Raw genomic sequence first — 18,002 nt, forward strand, 5'->3', positions numbered from 1 at the left:
ATATCTTTACTCTGAATGGTGGAGCCATCTGCTGGAAGAGTTCAAGCAGTATACTGTGGCAGACTCTGTTTGTGAAGCGGAGTATATCACAGCATCAGATGCCGCGAAGGAAGCTGTGTGGCTGAGGAAATTCATCAACGAGCTCGGAGTAGCACCCTCCCTCGATGGTCCAGTCCTGCTCTACTGCGACAGCACTGGTGCCATAGCTCAGGTGAAGGAACCCAAAGCACATTAGCGGACGAAGCACATCTTGCGCCGCTTCCACCTGATCCGAGAGATCGTGGATCGAGGTGACGTCGACCTTCAGAAGATCGACGAAAAGGAGAACCTAGCCGACCCCTTCACTAAAGCCCTGGCAATAAAGGAGTTCGACAACCACAAGTCGAAGATGGGTATTAGATACTGTGCCGAGTGGCTTTAGGACAAGTGGGAGTTGTTGGGAAATGTGTCCCAAAAAGCCAATCGTCAAGCTGTTGACGGTTGAGCAACCAAGTATTGTAATTGATTTGTTAATAAATAAAATATATTTGGCATCTTCATCATAAGCTTTCATCTTCTAATGAACTCCGTTGTTATGATGAAGTCCTTAGGACTATTTAGGTTCGATAAAGAGAGGATTTATCGATTAGTCCTTAAAACTGTTCACGACCAAATGATAAGCTGTTAATAAGGACGACAGCTTCTATCGAGCATAGGTCGCTGTAGGTCATATGGGTTGGTTGTCCTCTTAACCAAGGAGTGTGGAGACACTGGTATGGCATAGAGGTGAGATGTAAGGGTACATCATCATTGAACATGATCAACTCCAGAGCATTCTGCTGTCGAGAATGTCTCTGATGGGATATAGGTATAAGTGTCCCTTAGACTTGAGATCGCCTCAGTGACTTGCAAGCAACTCACTGTGCTTTGGTACTGGACTAACTGAATTTCTAATTCAGGGATGGAAGGCTTCTGGGCACAGTCAAGTACTTGCGAAGTCAGAGTGTGATCAAGATGGGATTGACCACTCCAAGAGTTGGAGAAGAATGAGTCGCTGTATTTCAATTTAGCAAAACCTTGGCCAGGGTAATCCATCAGATGGATTTGATATTTTGAAATACAATGTGGACAACCTGATCAGAGTTGACAGTTGAGCTCTGGGGTGTCCTATGATCATTTTGGTCAAGAGGATGAATTATATGAAAACTATATCCGCATGGATTCTAAGGATGTTGTTCTACACATTCGACCTATCCGGTCGTCGGGTACTATTGCTAGATGGTCACTTCGATTGGTATAGAATTTATTCCTATGCTACTGGCTTAAGTTCGGACCTATGAGGTCACACACATTAGAGTTCATGATCCGATCGGATGGTTGATCAACGATTAAGAATCATTCTAGGGTTAAATGATCAATACGATTGACATTTAACCCAGTGCAAGTGTTGCAGGAGGATCTATTAGCAATTCGATTGCTAATTGACTTAATTTGATTAAGCCAATGGGCTGAGATTAAGTCTAATTAAATATGATTTAATTAGATTTGATTTGGGCTTGATTGGATCAAGTCCAATTGGTTTATTGGATAAGCCAAGTGCAAGGAAAAACTAGTCCTAGTTCAACTAGGACTTGGGTCAATCTAATTTCTAATTTGATTAGAAAATTAAATCAGATTTAAATATAATTTAATCTGATTAAATTAGGTTCTTAATTGGGTTAAGACCTATTTTAATTGGGTTGATCTAATTTTGATTTGATTTGGTTTGGGAAACCAAATTAAAACAAGTTATGAGACAGAATCCTAGTAGGACTAGGATTCCACCTTGCGCCACATAAACCTTCTCCATGCCCTCTCTCTTATTCAATGCCAATCTCCACTTATTTTGTGCAACAAAAGCCCTCTCCCAGATCTCTCCCATGTTCACAAAAGGTCTCTTGTCTTCTTTCTTACATGGAAGGTGGTTTGGATCAAATCTAAAAGGAATAAGTTTGGATTTTGAATTCTATGAGATAGAGTTTTAGAAATCCAAAACTCTTTCAATTTTGCACCGAATTTATCCAAATTTTTTTTGGAACTTTCATGGTTTTTAGGGTATACATTGTGCACCATTTTCTTTTGATCCATGTATGAAAATATGGAGGAGGTGCTCAAGAGTTGGACGTCCCTTAACTTGCCATGTTTGGATAAGCCTTGACTAGGTGTTTGACCTAGACAAGGACTCTATCATATCTCTCTATATAAGATGAGTTTCTTTATTAAATTTTAGGGGAGATAGATATTTGAGAGACCTTTCTGCCATCCAAAAATCAGAGATAAATACCTTTGGGTCATGGAATATAAAAGATGCAAGTTTGGATGTCTAGAGAGAAAAACGTGAAGAAGAAGAGGGTCTTCTTCTAGGGTTTTTATTTTCATATCTTTCCTCCTTCCATCTTGAGTTTTCTGAGAGCATCTCAGATCTGAAACTCCTCCTTCTACTTTCCATCTTTGGAAGAGTCCAAATCAAGAAGAAGGAGGCATCTGATCAACCATCAAAGAAGGATCAGCGCAGTACTAGCATACTGTGCTGATTTTCTGAAGTAGGACTTCTGATCGAGATTCGTGGGCTCGTGTGGATGACTCCTAGAGGCCGGACATGTGTGTGGCTTGCAACATCATCCTCAAGCCCAGATCAACAAGGTTAGAATGTCTAACTTGCAAGGTAATAGATCTGATCTATTATTTAATACATACATTAGATGTAGCTAGTATAGAAACATGTTGATATGATCAACATGTAGTTCATACTATATTTATATATATTTTAATTTTTGATTTAATGCTATGTAATAATCATGTAATAGGATCTTAGATCTAGGGATTTTCTAATTTTAGAAAATAAATTTTGATTTATTTTAGTCTTCCGCTGTATGATCTTGAAAAAGTTTCAAGATCTAACCCTGAAACCCTAGATCTGGTTCCTACACTAACATCCTCTTAGATCTATCCCTATAGATCTTTATACCTAGTATATAGGATGCTTCACCCAAATCCTTCATGGAAAGCTTACTTGATAGCCATGTCTTGACCGATTGTAACATTAGGATATCATTTCAATAAGAAGTATGTCATCCACATATAAAACTAAGAAGACAATGGCACTCCCACTAGTCTTCTTGTATACACAAGGTTCATCCATATTTTTGATAAAGCCAAACTCTTTGACTGTAACATCAAATTGGATGTTCCAACTCCTCGAAGCCTGTTTTAATCCATAAATAGATTTCTTAAGCTTGCATACCTGATTTTCTCTTCCTTTTGAGACAAACCCTTCTGGCTGAGACATGTAAACCTCTTCCTCAAGATAACCATTAAGGAAGGCGGTCTTCACATCCATTTGCCAAATCTCATAATCATGGTATGCTGCTATTGCAAGCATAATCTGTATAGATTTGAGTATGACAACAGGTAAAAATATTTTATCATAATCAATACCCTATTTTTGCCTGAAATTTTAGCTACTAATCTAGCTTTATAGGTTTCAACTTGGCCATCCGCTCCAATCCTTTTCTTATAGATCCATTTGCATCCAATAGGGGTCACACCCTCTAGTGCATCAACCAAAGTCCACACTTGGTTGCAATATATGAAGTCCATTTCGAATTTTATAGCCTCTAGCCATTTGTCTGAGTCCCTTCTCATGATGGCTTTTGTATAGGTCAAAGGTTCATTATTTTCAATGATGTGGGCTTCATTATTCTCAATAACGAACCCATACCTCATAGGTACATTCCGCACCCTATCCGACCTTCGGAGAGAAGGTGTACTTTGTGTTTGTAGTTTATTAATGGATATTTTTGGTTAAGGATCATCTTGTGCTTGCATTTGTAGGTCTTGAATTTCTTCAAGTTCAATTTTCTTCCCACTGCCTCTTTCTAGGATAAACTCTTTTTCCATAAATGTGGCATATTTACTGACAAACACCTTATGTTTAGTAGAATGGTAAAAGAGGTATCCTATACTCTCTTTAGGATAACCTACAAACAAGTATTTATCTGCCCTAGCACTCAGCTTATGTCCAAAATTTTTTTAACATAAGCTAGAAAACCCCATATCTTAAGATACTTAAGATTAGGCTTCTTTCCTCTCCATATCTCATATGGAGTGTTTGGCACAGATTTTGAAGGTACTCTATTCAGGATATAAATAGTAGTTTCTAGGGCATATCTCCAGAAAGAAATTGGTAAATCTGTAAGGCACATCATGGACTGCACCATATCTAATAAAGTGCGATTCCTCCTTTTCGTTACACCATTTAGCTGTGGTGTATAGGGAGGGATCATTCTGATAGAATTTTATTTTCTTTAAGATGATCTAAAAATTCATTGGATAAGTATTCTCCTCCTCGATCAGATTGAAAGATTTTAATACTTTTTTCAGTTTGTTTCTCGACCATACTTTGATACTCTTTAAATTTATCAAAGACTTTGGATTTGTGTTTCATAAGATCCACATATCTAAAGCTAAATAAATCATCAGTGAACGTTATAAAATAAGAGTATCCTCCTCTGACTTCTGTTGTCACAGGATCACATACATCAGTATGTACAAGTCCTAATAACTCACTTGTCCTTTCTCCATGTCCACTAAATAGAGTCTTAGTCATTTTTCCTATAAGACAAAATTCACAAGTACCTAATGATTCATAATCATAAGGATCAAAAAACTCTTCTTTGTATAATTTGTTAATCCTTGTCTCACTTATATGACCAAGTCGACAATACCAAAGTAAAGTATTATTCAACTCTTCTCTCTTTTGCTTTTTACTTTCATTAATATGAAAAACATTATCATTAGATAGAATAGAAGATCATTATTAATAATGCCATGACAAATAATTTCATTAGAAAAAGAAATTAAGCAACTATTGCTCTTTCCATTTATTTCATAACCTCATTGCAATAGTAACGATACAGAAATAATATTTCTAATGATCTTAGGCATATAATAACAGTTTTCTAGCTCTAAGATCTTTTCAAAAGATAACTTTAACATATATGACCCTACAACCTCTGCTTGGATTGACTCTCTTCCAGCACCGTAGAGCTCGAAGTCACCCTTCTTCAGCACTCTAATATTTTGCAGCCCCTGCAATGACTTGCAGATATGAGAACCGCAGGCAGTATCCAATACCTAAGAGTCTGAATTGAAAGAACTTAATGATAAAATTATATGTATCTCATACATACCTTTTAGTGCATCGCTTGCACCTACCTTTACAGTTGCAAGATATAATTTGCAATTTCTTTTCCAGTGTCCTGCCTTGCCGCGGTGAAAGCAAATACCCTGTCCGGAGACTTTCTTCCCCTTCTTCTTCATCTTGCCACCCTTAGGATTCAGTACTTTTTTTGAACCCTTAAAATCTGACTTCTTCTTTGAGATTTTACCCACAAGAAGAAGTGGAGCCTTTTCTTTCTTAATATGGCTTTTAGCTGTCTTAAGCATATTTAATAGCTCAGGCAAGGAGGTATTCAGTTTGTTCATATGATAGTTCACAATAAACTGAGCGAATGACTCGGAGAGAGATTGCAGGATCAAATCCTGACTTAATTCTCCATCCATCACAAAACCAAGTTGACCCAATCTAGTGATTAGATCAATGACCTTCAGGACATGGTCTTCTATGGATGATCCCTCAGTCATTCTAGCATGGAATAACTGCTTAGATATCTCATATCTAGCAGTTCTACTCTGTTCTCCATACAACTCTTTAAGATTGAGGAGTATGGATTGAGTATCCATGCTCTCATGCTGCCTCTGCAACTCATTGTTCATAGAGACCAGTATGATGCACTTGACAGTCAAACTATCATTCTTTCACATCTTGTATGTGGATACCTCCTCTTCTGTGGCATCATCCCCAACCTCTTGTGGTTCAGAGATGTCAAGAATATAGGAGAGCTTCTCCTGAGTGAGTATGATCTTTAAATTTCTCAATCAGTCCACATAATTGAGACCGATCAACTTATTGAAATCTAAAATTTCTCGCAATGATAGTGAAGATGCCATTTATAGAATTTAATCTACAATAATTAAAAAATATTATATAAGCAAATAACTCATATTGACTCATACAATTAAATAAGTTCTTTAGATTTAATTATGCCTTCCACTATTTTATCGAACATCATAACCCTCTACTATGATGAACGAGATATATTTAATATTTATCTTAGTGGGATTGAGACCCCAATTTCTCAAAATGATCTTATGTTAACACAACAAACCTTATGAGTTCATAGATAGGAAACTCTTTCCAATTGCATCTCATACAATTTTCAATATTATATTTCGACCTCTAAAATATTATTAACCTTGTATTAACATAACAAGCTATAATATTTTAGTTAAGTTAGATCCTTCATTTCAATACAGTCAAATTCTAATATAACTGCCCTAGTGTTAACACAACAAAATAGTATATTCAAAATTATCGTAAGCATCTTCTATGCACCAGGATTATGTTATATCAATCCTTATGACAAGCCTTATGTTAACACAACAAACTAGTCATAGTTCATGATGTAACATTAACCTAGCATGAAGGAAGGTCCTTAATAGTGTTTTCAACATTAGGGTTTTTCAATATCAAGATCGCTTAATCAAATTGGCCAGGTAAGTAAGGTGGGGGTCCCCCCGTTGCTTTCTTTAGACACCAATAAATTGATCAGATCAGACAATGAAACCAATTAAAGAACCATCTATAGCACTTTTCTAGACACCAATTGATCAATTGATCAAGAATTAGTTAACCCATAGTTGCATATTACTATCACTTAATATAATTTTCTAATGAGGGCTTTTATTTGGTCTCATGCACATTCTAACTACATAATACCTATTTATGTATCAACATTAAAACTTTCTACATGTGCAAGTGTAACATATGGACATTCATCATCCTAGGACAACCTTGCAGCATAACCCCGTTATGCTAGGACAACCTTATGTCAAGATGATGAAGTGGTGAATGATATATGCATTATTTCATATCATCATATGAAAGCATAAATCATTTTATAGTATAAATCATACTATAGATCATATAAATATTATGTATATATGATTGAACCAAACAAGGCCGGCTTTGATACCACTGTAGGGTTTCAGGATGGGCATGCACAGTGAAAACATAATGGATTTCAAAATTTTAATAAAAAAATCTTAAATATTAAACCTTTAAACCAGCATCTCCTTGATGATTAACAATCATATATAACATAAATTTAAGATTAAATTTAAGTTATAGAAGAATACCTGTAGCGCTTAATCCAAATTTCGGCAGAACCTCCACCAGGCGCCCAAGTGTTCGCCCTCCAACGGTGATCCACACAGGGCTGTGATCAGGACACCAACTCTTTGAGATGATTTTTTCTCCAAAATTCTTACTCTGAGAATTTTTTTGAACACCAGGACCTCAAGACCCTCTTCCTCTTCTCCTAGCCTTCCTATCCCTACCTTTCTTCTCTCCTTGTCTTCCTTAATTCTCTTCCTAGACTCTTGTCCTAAAATCGGATTTGTCCTTTCTATTTTTTGGACTTGTCCTAACAAGAGAAGGAAGAGACTAATTGGATAATAGGGAGAGGATGTTAGAAAGAAAGGAGAAATTATAAATATGAATGAATCCAATCCCTCGATGCACCCCCCTTTAAATACTTAGCAATGGGTTGCCTTCGAGAATTTTTTGCACCCCTTCCATGCGCCATCTCGCATCCATCAAAAAATCTCGTACCTCCTGATGAATTTTCATATCTATATGAAAGTTTTAATGTATGGAAATCATCAAAAAAAAATCCAAGAGATGCTTCATGCAGAAGGACTCTTCAGAATATTTTTCTCGATGATTCTCTGATGCATCGCGCAGCTTCCCATGGCATAATTTTTTCGACCACAAATCAATATAATTTTGTCCATCCATGGCCAAAAATCAAGGAATTACATGAGAATGTCATGGAAAAAAATTCAGATTAGGAAGTGGTGTGACAAATGGGTTAGAGTCCTTCACAAGTTGGACTCTTGGTCAGGCGCATGGATCAGACTGACAGGATTTCCAACTTTAACAAATTTCCATGATTAAACCAGAAAGAATTTTAACTTCAAAAAAATTTTTCATGCTCAAAATAAAGTCAAAAATTATTAAAAACTTTATTTTATCATAGAACATAGGATAATCTTGAGGATGAGGCATCCCATCTCATGGGAAGCGAAAGCTATTTTTGCACACAAAAACTGCACCCACGCACAAGAAAAATTCTTGACTCGTGGAGACTTGGTTTCCTGACTCCAAATTTTTCATAAATGTAGCCAAGGGCTGAGCCAACTCAAAATCAAAATTTATTTGAATTAATTTGGCTTTGATTAGCCCAATCTGGAATCAATTTTAAACCTGATTTGAAACAAGGAGCTAGTTTTTTGCAACATGTGCTAGCATGTCAATTTTGCAAACATGATCTAATCCAATTAGACCCCTGATCAATACCCTTTGTGTGTGACCCATTGGGTTCCATATCTAGCTAGCAATAGGTCTAAGTTTAAGTCAATTTGATTTGATTAGAATTAATCTAACCGATCTAGATCCAATCGAGATAACCCGATTTCAGCAATTAGAACTCTTTCTAATTGGTGATTGAATTAAATTCTTTAATTCGATCAAATCTATAAGACAAGATTGATGTCTAGCAATGTATCATATCTACCTAGAAGATATAAAATTTTTGATGAAAATATCAAAAATATCCTTCAGTGAAAAGTTACCGTGCAATTTGATCCTGCGATCTCCCTGCACCCCGAATATGACTCTGGATATGGAATGATGTCAAATCCAATATCATACTCATATTTCTCTCAATCTTATATGATGATTTAATTAATAAAATATTAAAAACTCTTTCTAATTTTTATTCTGCTTTGATCAAAGGCTTCCTGAATCATCAATCGATCAGAACATGTAGGATGCGATTTTCTGTTACCAAGAGTGATCGATTCCATGTTGACCTACTCACAACCTCCATACACATTCTACCATATCTAAAACACCCCATACATAATTAAGTCATGAATGAGTATGAACCAAAAAATATGGATTCATGTATACAAGGTTCTATGGTAGTCTCAGATCAAAGGATTACATGCATAACTCCCACTATAAGAAAATATCTCTTGACAGGTAAGTAAATTCCATAAGATATTTCTTAAGTCAAATCAATTCAGTGAACTCATTCTCTAATGAGCACCCACTTTTTTGTATTAGTGTCTCACATAAATGGCATATGAGATCTGCCACCCTCTCCATCGAGCATAATAGAAAGTGCTAATCTATCCGGAACATTGATCCCCTACTCAATGCTCCTATGACTAGGAATATTCTAAATCAAGATTTTTAAGATTTTAGGTCTCATAGGTATGATCTCATCATGACCCTAAATCTATTTTTTTGATTTATGGAGTTCATCATAATCATTACTAAAGTAAGATGCAGTATATGATGAAAAATATCTTTTATTATTTAAAGAGTTATACATAAGTCTGGAAGATTACAAGAAAAACCCATCAAAATATAAATTTTGATTGGCTTGTAGGACATATTCCTTTCATATGTCATTGTTCTTAAGATATCTCAAAAATTTCTAACTAAGATGTTCACCTCCTCGATCAGATTGAAGAACCTTAACAGGTTTATCCGTCTACTTCTCTATTTCATGCCTGAATTTTTTGAACTTTTTAAAGGGCTCAAACTTGTATTTCATTAGATACACATATCCATACCTAGACAAATCATCGATAAAGATAATGAAGTAGGTGTAACCACCCCTGGTCTACACATCAAATGGCCTATACACATCAGTGTATACCAAGGCAAGTAGCTCTATGGCCCTTTCCTCATATCCTACAAAGGGCAACTTGGCCATCTTTTCTCGAAGGCAGAATTCACAAGCTGGATATGGCTTTGGTTAAGAGAGCCAAGGATCCCATCTTTCTCCAATCTATTTATCCTGTCCTCTCCAATATGGCCTAGTCTATGGTGCCATAAGTATTTCTGGTTAATCCCATCTCTGGATCTCTCTTGACCTATGGCACTCACTATTTGCTCGTTTAGGCTCACATTTATATCAACATGCAAGTGATAAAGACTGTCAATTAAAAGATCTCATACAATCAATTTATTTTGTAAATAAATGGAATAAAAATTTTTATTGAAATAAATTTTAAAATCTTCTTGTGCTAGCATAGATACAAAAATTAAATTTTGACTAGTTACAGAACATAGTAACAGTCTTTCAAATCTAATCTAACATCAAACGATAATTGAAAAGGGTAAGTACCAACGACCTCTATAGCAACTTTTGCTCCATTGCCGATCTGAAGGATCATGTCACCTTCTCTCAACCTCTTACTTTCTATCAGACCCTGCATTGAGTACATATACGAGCATTCAAGTCAAAATCTAATATCCAACTAGAAGTAGAAGAAGTCGTAAGGTTAGATTCAATTACGAGCATACCTTCGAAAGGTTTATCACCCTTTTTAGTCTTCAGGCTCTCCAGATATTTCGGACAGTTCCTCCTCCAATGGCCTTCAACATGATAGTGGAAATACTTTTTCTTTGCCTCAGCCACTTTTGGACCATCCTTCTTTAGCTTGCTCTCTCTCTTCTGCTTTTTTGAAGATTGAATTTTTTCATTCCAACAGACTTTTTTTTGGAAGAAGAAGTCCACTCCATAGTGAGAATAGTCTCCCTTGAACTCTTCAAGATACCCTCCATTTTGACCAACATGTTGATAAGTTGAAATAGTGTAGTCAAATTTGTTCATATGAAAATTCATGATGAATTGACTATATGAACTGGTAAGGATCGAAGGATCATATCCATCTGCCGTTCCTTTTGCATATCAAGCCCAAGCTTCCCAAGCTTCTCAATGTCCTTGATCATTATCATACAGTGCTCATGGACAGACTGCTGCTCGTGCATCTTAAGATTGAAGAGTCTCTTGGACACTTGAAGTGTGCAGTACGGCTTTGCTCACCATACAACTCTTGTAGGTGAGTGATCATAGCCCGGCAGTGGGCATATACTTGTGCTGGCTTTGCAACTCGTTTGACATGGATGCCAGTACATAACATTTGACCCAACTATCTTCATCCATCCACTTCTCAAAGGCAACTCTCTACTCAGCAGTAGGACAGTTTGGTAACACAACGGAATCCTGATCGAGAACATGGCTTAACTTTTCTGAGATCAGGACAATCCTGAGATTTTGAGCCAGTTTCTGTAATTATTACCGATCAAACAATTGGTTTCAAGGATGCGAGCTAGAGGGTTTGAGGCTGACATAATGGTTTAATTACGAGAGTAGAGATTCAAGTTAGACTTTTGTACTTAATATTTTAATTTACTTCTAGAGACTTTAAGATGCAAATAATGACTCCCACTAATTTTTTGGATCCCTCCACTCCCCTGAAAGGAAATAAAAATCCTAACACGATAAAGAATTCCTAGTGGGTGCTGCAGTCCCACCGATGACATGCACCTCACCTAACAGTTATTAGTAACATGCACACCAATGCGTAGGCAACTCTTTATGCAGATGCTTCACTACGTATGTTGCAGCCACTTAGTTTCTAAGTCATGTGGGCTCACCTAACAGTTATTGCCCATATTTCTTAGTTAAGCCCGACCCACCACTCACAAGCAGGTATAAAGTCATCATTGGGTTCTTCATCTAATAGTTATTGGGCCCAACCCCATCCTTACTCTAGAGCAACTCTTTGCTAATAGAGTGGTTGCATATTTCCGATGCAACTGAACCACTGTGACTAGTCGAGAACAATCAACGTCGGTAACACGCCTGCACATCTACAATAGTAGAAGACCTATGGACTTAATATTTATGAGGATGTTTGGTTTTAGGTTTCATCTAATCAGTCATCATATGACTGATCGAACCGGCATGGGCTAAACCAAATCGCTAAGCAATCTAATTCAAGACCCAATCTTCTAAATTGGCCAGGTAAGTGGAGAACGATGAGATTCCCCTGTTGCCTTCCTTAGACACCAATGAATTGGCTAGGTCGGCTAACAAAACTAGTTAAATAATCATATCTCATTAACTTATCTAAGACACCAATAGGTCGATTGATCAAAATTGGTTAGCTCAAGTGAATTGGGCTCAAACCAACGAACTAAATTATGTCCTTAGGTTGATCGATTCTACATATGGGATTCAATCGATTTGATCAACAATAATTGTATGATCATTAACTTAATTGATTTGACTCTTATCAATACTTGACTTGGTTTGATCAATTACTTAATCGAATTAGATCCATATGACTCAAATCAAAAATCTTAAATGCAATCCTATTACATGACTTAATTTATGATTTTCCTATGACAAAATCCCTCATGCACAAACATAAATTTCAAATTCTAAAATCATATTTTAGATCTAAATTTATTATATGAAAGTAAGTTTTAGAATATGAAAATAATTTTTAGATTTTAGCATACAAACATATATCATATATATGCATGTAAAATCAGATCTAAACAAAATTTAGATCTTAGCATGATGTCATATGTCTCATATACTAATCATGGATTAGATTAAAGATAAATTTATGATCTAAAAATATAATCATATATCACATATATGCATCAAAATTTAGAATATAAAAAAATTTTAGATTTTATGCATGCATCTATGTATCACACGAACATAGACTAGAACTCTTTCTAAATCAAAATTCAAATCTATGTATGCAATTACATATCATCTATATATTCTAAAACTAAATTTAAAATTAAATTTTAGATTTAAAGATCCATCCATACATCTTATGTATCAAGAAAAAATTGATTTTGAAACTTTTTCAAAAATATGTATATTAAACTTCAGCATATGAAAATCCATAGCTCTGATACCACTGTTGGAATTCTGGATTTGGTGCATGCATATATGTTTCAAAACTTTTATTTTTAAATATCATAGTAGAAAATAAGATTAAAATACTTTTAATCTAAATTATATATATATATAAATTAAAATCACATGGATCTATTTCATATGCTGAAATTGATATATATTGAAATTCAGATTGTGATCAAATCACATACCTGTTTCGCAATCTCTTTCTTCAAAACTGAATTTAAAAGAGATGAGACTCTCTATTAGCCACATAAGTATTCGACCTCTATGAGTATCCACTCAGGATCAGTCTAGAATAGTTCTCTATAATCTGAATTTTGATTCTCTAAAATTCAGTCTGCTGAATCTGAACGAAGCCTAAATCATGATCAACACTTGTTCTTTCTCCTTGATCTTCTTTTTCTCCTCTTTTCTAGAGTTTTTTCTTGCTATATGGTGCTAGCAAATATTAGAAACCAATAAAGAAGAGGCACTCAAACTCCTCTGGGCATGGAACTCCTTGGGACGTGCGTCCCAAGGAAGGGGTGTATAGAACACCCAAGAGAAGAGAAAGAGAGAGGAAGAGAGGGCGTGGGGAGAGCCTTTGGGTATAAGGGATTGCTGATTTTGATGCTCTAGGGACCTTAGGAAAGGTCTCTTTAAATAGACATAAGGATTGAATCCTATTCAATCATATAATATAAGTCCTACTTGTATTAGGATTTCTATTAACTTAAGTTATCCAACTTACATTAGGAAACCCATTAGGTGCCAACTATTGGAGCCCTTGCACCCATAATTAGACACCCTCTTTTGCACCCAAAAGACACCCCATTTAAAAACCAAAGGCTTTCTAATTAATGGATACATCCAAATTGGTCAAATCAAAGTGGCACCCCATAATAACTATCAAGGATATTCATAAGGGACTTGCACCCTTAACTTATGTGATCCATAACCTTAGACACCCAGCAATTGAAGTCTCATAAATCTTATTCATGTAGGTTATTAGCAAGTAATTAAGTTAGAATTAACTTATCAAATAAGTAATCCCAACAGAAAGAGGAATTGGGTCCAATCATGTGCTAGCAAGATTACCATGAACCCAATAGATTTCTCTAAATCTAATTGACATTTCATAAGCTCAATTATTTATTTCAGGCCTAATCCCTTTGTTGTGTGACCTCATAGGTTCAATTCTATCTGGTAGTGAGACATAAAATGATCTCTATCATCGTATCATTGAAACTTTTTTCAATGGGTCGGAACAATTTCACTCTAACTCAACAAGAATTGTCGATCTGGAATAATCTTAGTGAGCTCTCACAATCCACTAGTGACACCTGGCAATATGTAGTGATAACCCAATAGAATTGAAATAAACCTCTAGGTGTAGTTAACGTGTGATTTAGTTCCTCTATCATGAGTTTTGATTAGATGGTAGGTCATGGATAAATCGTCAAAGCTCAACATCAGTCATATGATAGGTTCGATTGGCTCAAGTTTAGATATGATGTCTATGAAAATTTTTTTCATCAATTACTCTACTGTGACCACAGATTCTTGGACTTAGCCTCTTAAATCTCATAGGACTACTCTTTTCTATCAAGGTCGATAGATCCTATCTTGATGCGCACCCCACTCCTACAGTGGATCAACTATCGTCAACATCCACTACAAGGGCTCATTGAGATTTATGTTTATGTGTCAATCAAACTCCAGCAGCCTTACTGCGAGTAGTAGTACCATCTCAAGTCAAAAGATCAGTTCCACAACTACAGCATCGAGACAATCATTGATGATTGAATAGAAATCCAAGTGATCTCTCGTATGGTCATGCTCAGTGCTAGATGTTCTCTAACAACCATCCGCACTTGTCACCCTGTGTCTCTACACAGTAGACTAGAGACCTATCTTTTTCGAAGGAAGTGATTTGTATGCCAGTCTGTCTAGATCCATCATCATCCTCATGATGATCCTATGATCAAAATATTTAGGAATTAAATACATGTCTCTAATTCTCAATACTTTGAGAATATATATCAAAGCTAATTCCATGGATGACTCAAGGACACATCATATTTGAATGAAAAAGAAATTACTCTTTTTATTGATCATATCAATATATTAAGTACAAAATTGTGTCCTAGATTTATTACAATGTATCAGCCATATTGGCTTCTAGGACATACATCTAACAACACTAAGAATATAGTTCATGAACAAATATAAATTAGCTCAAGCATATACTCAATTTATCCTCTACTAAACTTCTCTTCCCTTTTGACAACATCAAAAAGTTACACTTAAATATTCAGAATACATCAAGAAAATTATAACAAATCATGTTGTGCCAATTAAATTTCAAAGTAATTAAGGAGCTTAAGAATAAAAGCATAAAAGATCAAATTTAGAGTGTTTAATCATTTCAAAAGTAATATATCATAGCACTTTGGGTTCAAGAGCTACTTTTTTAAAAAAAAAGGCTTAATCATTATAGATATACTTAGCTAACTCTCTCTCCCTCTTTTTATTAAATTGAGTTATTCAATATGAATTATATTGATACTGAAAACATCAAATATAAAAATTGCACTTTGAATTATAATATGAATAAGGCAAAAATTATAGCAACTATTGACAAGTATTGAAATACATAATATATCAAAAAAATTTTAAATTTAAATTTGGATATAAGTTGATATAAGAAAGTACTAATTATACATCATAAGTTTGAATAGATATAGTTTTTAGCATAATATCAATGAGTTTCATGATCTTAATTCATTTTTAATTTGGTATTCTTATAATATATCACTAAAATTTTTTATTCTGGTACTTCACATCAATAAAAGTTTCTATTATTCTTTTTTTATCCTTATAATTAATACTCCTCTTTATATGTGTCACTTATAATTTTTTTATTATTTTTTCTCCCTCTTACTATTATCTCATTCTTTATTACAAATTTAGTCATGATATACTAAAGTACCAAAGCATGAAAATACATATTTTAAAATATAAGAGTATTTTTATTTTAAAAAATATTAAAATTTTATAAAAAATAAAGTTGAAATCCGATATAGGGACAATATTGATAATATATATCAAAGCATTGAGTATAAAGAGCATATAAAGTGTCACTAAGAGATTCATCAAAATTAATTCATTATAATATATAAGAGCATTAAGTACTTTTAGTTTTAATTAAATTATTTATAAATTTATTTATTTTTAAAAATCTATTTTATTCAAATTTAGATTGATTTATATTTCAAACTATCTACAAGCATAATATTTTCAATAAAAATAGGAGTAGTGATTCTAATATTATTAATGCCAATGACTTTTCTTAACCATTGCCATCAAATATTATCATCTCTCTATCTTTAGCAACAAGGGTGATAAATTGAGATTCATTTTTTCAATATGTGCCTCAAGCATCCATTGTCTAAGTACCATCTCCTCTTTAATCCATGGAATGTTAGGCATACCTATAAAATATCATTTTTTCAATTTTAGTACCCAAACTTTTTTAGATCTTTTAGGGTTAGTAGGCATAGTTTCTTTAGAAATCCAAATCTTTTTAATTATTGTATGGTTATTTTCTTTGTATTACAATCATATGCTTTATGGCCTAATCCATTGCATTTGAAATAAGTTTTTGTATAATTTTCAGAAGAAGCTTTGACAAACAATTTTCTCAAAAATTTTTGTTTTCTTAAATGATTAAATCTAAGTCCAGCTTTATTGAAAATAACTTTTGATCATTCAAAATTATATATAGTTTTTCAAAGCTTAAAGTGAATTTATCTATCATAGATTTTAATTTTTCAACTTCTTCCTTTAGCTTAATATTTTCTTTTGTCAAATCATTCCTTTCATTTCAAAATCTTTTCTTTTCTTTAGCAAGAAATTGATTATTCTTTTTAAGTTTTTTATTTCTATACTCTAGCATTTTAAAATTATTGGTTAATTTATAAAATATATCTTATAATTCTTCAAAAATAAATTTAGATTGGTTTTCAAGACATACCTTATCTTCTTATGCCATAAAGTACAACTTATTTATTTTTACTTTCTTGGTGATAAAATTTTCATTGTTACTCCAGATTGCCTTCTTCTTTTCTTGCTTAGCTCCCCCTTAGCCAATACTTTGTTTCCTCTTGCCTCTTTCTTCTTCTCTTGCTTCTTTTTCTTCTCTTCTTCAGAAAGTTTCTAAATTTTCTGATGATTAATGATAAGTCTTTGCCTTCATCACCAGATTCTTCAATTTTTATACTATTTTCTTGATTTAAGGACCTGAATGCTAATATCTTCTTTGTCTCATTTCTATCATCTTCTTCTTGATTCATTTTGATATTGTTGGTGCAGAATTTCGCCGACGTCGGAGAAGCTGGAGTTGAGATGACCGCGGCCACCAACGGGACCTGCAAAGGAAGTCTAAATCAGAGTTGGGGGTGCTCCAACAAGTTCCTCCGATGCTCAAGTCAATACTCTGCTTCAACAGAAATGGAGTGCTCGAGTGAAAATTTTAGCAGAGTTTTGAGATAAAATTTAGAGCTTAGAGAAGAATGTATCTGGGGGTTTCTTTTTATAGATGGAGAGCGTAACTGATTGACAGCGACGTCTGTAACCGCCTGTAGTGGGCCGTTCAGAGCCACACGAGTTTGTTACGCAGAGTAGTGGCATCAGGGGCTGTTCAAGGCCACATGGAGTTTGTTACAGAGAGTGGAGTGGTGTCCGTAGTCATGACTTATCAGAGAGTGGTGGAGCCACGTGGAATCCATTGCAGAGAGTGGAGTAGGGTAGTAGCCATTGTCGTGACTTGCCAGAGAGTGGTGGAGCCACATGGAATCCATTACAGAGTGTGGGGTAGGGTAATGGCCATTATCGTGACTTGTCAGAGAGTTCAGATCTGTCGGCTGAAGCTCGGCTGGGATGTCTGATGGAGCGAAATGGCTCTCTGTCTCATCAATTCAGGAGAAGCTCGGATGTTTTTGAGGTTGCTGATGGGTCTACTGTTGTTGGGTGCCTAAAGCGCTGACGCTGCAGGCAGGAGTCATCTATTGTAGA

Source organism: Elaeis guineensis, chromosome 9, assembly GCF_000442705.2.
Source record: "Elaeis guineensis isolate ETL-2024a chromosome 9, EG11, whole genome shotgun sequence".
NCBI lineage: Eukaryota > Viridiplantae > Streptophyta > Magnoliopsida > Arecales > Arecaceae > Elaeis > Elaeis guineensis.